Here is a 3,989-nt window from a genome sequence, read left to right as displayed (position 1 = left end):
TATTGCTTTTCATTTAGAAATTTTATATAAATTGCCTCATACTGTATGTAGTCTTGTTATTTGCTTTTTGGTCAAGTTTCTGTTGATGCAGTACAGATGCATTCTTTTTTACTGCTCTGTAACACTCCGTTGCATTAATACACTATTATTTTTTATTAAAAAAATTTTTAGTGTTTATTTATTTTTGAGAGAGAGAGAGAGGGAGAGGGAGAGAGAGAGAGACAGGCAGAGACAGACAGAGTCCAAGCTGGGGAGGGGGGGCGCAGAGAGAGAGGGAGACACAGAATCTGAAGCAGGCTCTGGGCTGTCAGCACAGAGCCCGATGGGGGGCTTGAACTCACGAACTGTGAGATCATGACCTGAGCCAAAGTCGGACGCTTAACTGACTGAGCCACCCAGGCGCCCCACATTAATACATTATTATTAATCAATTTTCCTGTTGTTGAGTATTAGTTCATATTAACTAATAAAATAAATATTTGCTTAAAAAAAAGAGAAACTATGCTACCACTTGGTTTGTTTTTGTTGGTTTTGTTTTGATTTTCTGATTTAGGTCAATAAGCTTTTGTTTTCTAATCAGTATATTTGGAAAAAGGCAGGACTTGGTCTTTAGTAAACAGTGTTACCGGGACCTGGGTTGAGAGCACATTTATGATGCTGTTCTTTATGCTAGCATTTTAATGACCTCATTTCTACTTCCCTCTCCTTCATGGTTGGGAACATTCTGTCAAAGCCCATTCTCTTTCTCTCTGTCTCTCTCTTAATTGAAATATAATTCACATACCATAAAATTCACTCTTTAGAGCATAAAACTCAATGGTTTGTAGTGTGTTTACAAAGCTCTGCACTATTTAATTCCGTAACATTTCATCACCCCAGAAGAAAACCCCATTCCCATTAGTAGTCACTCCCATTCTGCCCTACCCCCAGCCCTTAAAAACTACTAATATACCTCTGTCCACAGATTGGCCTATTCTGGAAATTTCATATAAATGGAACAACATTTGGTCCTTTGTGAGTGCTTTCTTATATTTAGCTCCATTTTTCCTCCATGTTGTAGCATGTATCAGTACTTTCATTCCTTTTTATGCATGAATACTATTCCTTGGTACAGATACACCACGCTGTATTTAGTTATTTGTCAGTTGATGGACCTTGGATTGTTTTCACGTTTTGGTTATTGTAAATATTGTTGCTATGAACATTGGCGTGTAGGTTTTTGTGTGAATACGTATTTTTAATTATCTTGGGTATATACCTAGGGATGCAATTGCTGGGTTCAACTTTTTGAGGAACTGCCAAGCTATTTTCCAACGTGGCTGCATCATTTTACACTCCCATTAGCAACGTATGAGGGTTCTGCACATCTTTGCTAACACTTATTATTATCTTATTTTTAAGTTAATATTGCTTCCTTTATTACGTAAAGCCAATACTGCTACTTCTAAGTTCAACTGTGTGCATCTCTATATTGTTCAAAGTGCTATGCCTGTGATGTTAAAGACAATCACTTCCAAGTGTCATCAGGCAGTGGCTTCCTGTGGGTGTCATCCATTATACCTGCTCCCCATTTCACATGAAATCAACAAACTGCTCTAGGAAATTAGGAAGTTCTCCCAGGCCCCAGAGTAAACATAAAGTCAATGCTTTTCCACACCTTATTGTACCAGAAGCAACAAAATTCTGAAGGAGATGCAAAGATGTCACAGTTGGCCCAACTTGTCAATACACCATTTTATGATTTTCACTAACAGAGTATATTACAATGGAACTCTAATTTGCGTCATTGTTAGTTGTTACAAGGTATGGCACATTCTCCTGAGGACACATCATGATTGGATTTCCAAGATGCTAGGTCACTCTCAGAACAATCTCCCAGCTAGTGAGTGGAGAGCTCACTATAGGTGCAAGGAACTGCTTCCGGCGTTTCAACTGCGTGCTCAAAATAATGTTTTGCAAGATTAGCGCTAGTTAGAAGTGTGCACATTTCTTTCTTTTTTTTCATGTTTCAAGTGAATTCTAGTTCGTTGGCATGCAGTGTGATATTGGTTGCAGGAGTAGATTTAGCGATTCATCACTTACATACAACATTCAGTGCTCATCCCAACAAATGCCCTCCTTAGTGAGAAGTGTGAACAATTCTGAGGCAGTCTCCATTACACGCTTGCTAGAATTAAGTCTGCCTGACTTAATCTTACTGTAGCTAGTATATTAGAGCTGTTACATGTAGAGAGGAGATTTATTTTCCATTGTATGGTTTAGCTTAAGAGAGAATAAAGAATCTGGGGCCAAAATTATAACCAGATTGTGACCAATTCTCTAAGCAAAAGAAACAAAGTAACTGTTGAGGTAGCAAAGAGGCAATAATTCTCTTCATATGGCCTTGTACTGTTTTGTGAACTACATGATTAAAAATCATGGGTTTAACAAAAATCTTTACAAGCCAACTCATCAAAACAGACATTGGGCCAATAAGAATTTAATGTCACAATAATATGTCTTCAGATTTTAGATTTACTTAGGACCATTTTCGCATATTGATAGAATATTTAGTTTAACCGATGACAAGACAGCTCCCCCTCAATGGAACCCTGGCCTAAACATACTTGTTTTGCTTATATAGCAAGAGGATACCATTAAACATGGGAGCTTTTGATTTGTGGCACTGAATGATGGTCTACACAGCATTCTTCAAAAGCTACAGTTAAGGATCCTTCTAGCTTGTAAGCAGTACAAGCCTGACTGAGGTCTTCTCGCTCATTTGCTTGGTATTCATGTTTTATGCCTTGAAATTTCTTTATGATTGCATCCTTGGGGCTCACATTGATCACTTTACTTTCCAGAGGAGCTGGTTCTGATACCCTTGTCTACTCCTCCCACAGAGAATAGTTTCTGTCCTTGGGAACTAGGAACAGAGCAATCTCTAGGTCTCTCCGGTTCTTATTCCTTTCAACTTGAATGTCCAAGGATGGAGGCAGAGCCATAACTACCATCTCAGGTCTGGAAATTGCTTGAGAACAAAAACAAACAAACAAAAACCCACAAAAACATCAGCTGCTTTTTTCTGGATTCCTTAGTTTCAAAACTTGCATCATACAAAGTAGAGCGACATCTTTTTCAGGAAGCATTTCTGCAAAATGCTTGAAAGGATCGGTTATGGTTTAACCCACATCTCTAACCAAGATTTCTTTCCCTTCTTCTACAATGATGCACTTTTTATCTGCACTGAGACAAAACATGGCAGACTTCTTTCTTTTCTTGATTTCTTCTGGTGTGGAGCACTTCTGAACTTTCATGTCATAAAAAATAAGATATACTTCATCGGCAACTTGCATTTCTGAGGACTGTCTCCTCCATTAGAATGTATACTTTATATGGACAGGGACTTTGTCTTGTATACTGTTGAATCTGCAAAGCCTACCACAGTACCTGGTTCCTTCCAGGACCTGGGGGACAGATCCACCCCCCTCACCAGCTTGGGTCTGTGGGGTGGGGCTTTCTTCATCTACTAGGGAGGAGAAGGCTGAGCTCAGGCTGGCACCTGGCCTCAAGGGGCAGGCAAAGAATCAAGCTGGATAGGGGAACCGTATTTCCCCCACTCCCTGAGGGCTGGGGTCACGTGATACCCCACCTTTGCTATTGTCTTTAAACAAATTATTATTATAGCTATCCTAACAGGTCTGGAGCGTACCTTGTGGTTTTGATTTTCATTTCCCTAATGACTAATCATGTTGGGTATTTTTTCATGTGCTTATTGGTCATTTGTATCTGTGTTTTTTGGAGGACTCTCTGTCCAAAACCTTTGCCCATTCAAAAATCGGGTTATTTTTTTAGTTGTTGAGTTCTAAATCTGCCTTATATATTATGGGCATTAGATCCTTATTAGATATATCATTTATCAATATTTTCTCCCATTCTGTGGGTTGTCCTCTCACTTTTTTTTTTTTAATTTTTTGTGTTTATTCATTTTTGAAAGACAGAGAATGACA

At 38.8% G+C, this 3,989-nt stretch overlaps 1 pseudogene; it reads right to left on the bottom strand.

Moving 5' to 3' along the window:
* Nucleotides 1–2,636: 2,636 nt before the first annotated feature.
* LOC144613839 (destrin-like) lies at nt 2,637–3,338 on the bottom strand (annotated as a pseudogene).
* Nucleotides 3,339–3,989: the final 651 nt, after the last annotated feature.

This window comes from Panthera onca, chromosome A2 (genome assembly GCF_046562875.1).
Source record: "Panthera onca isolate mPanOnc1 chromosome A2, mPanOnc1 haplotype 2, whole genome shotgun sequence".
NCBI classification, from domain to species: Eukaryota; Metazoa; Chordata; class Mammalia; order Carnivora; family Felidae; genus Panthera; species Panthera onca.
This window is presented reverse-complemented; position numbering and strand designations above follow the sequence as displayed.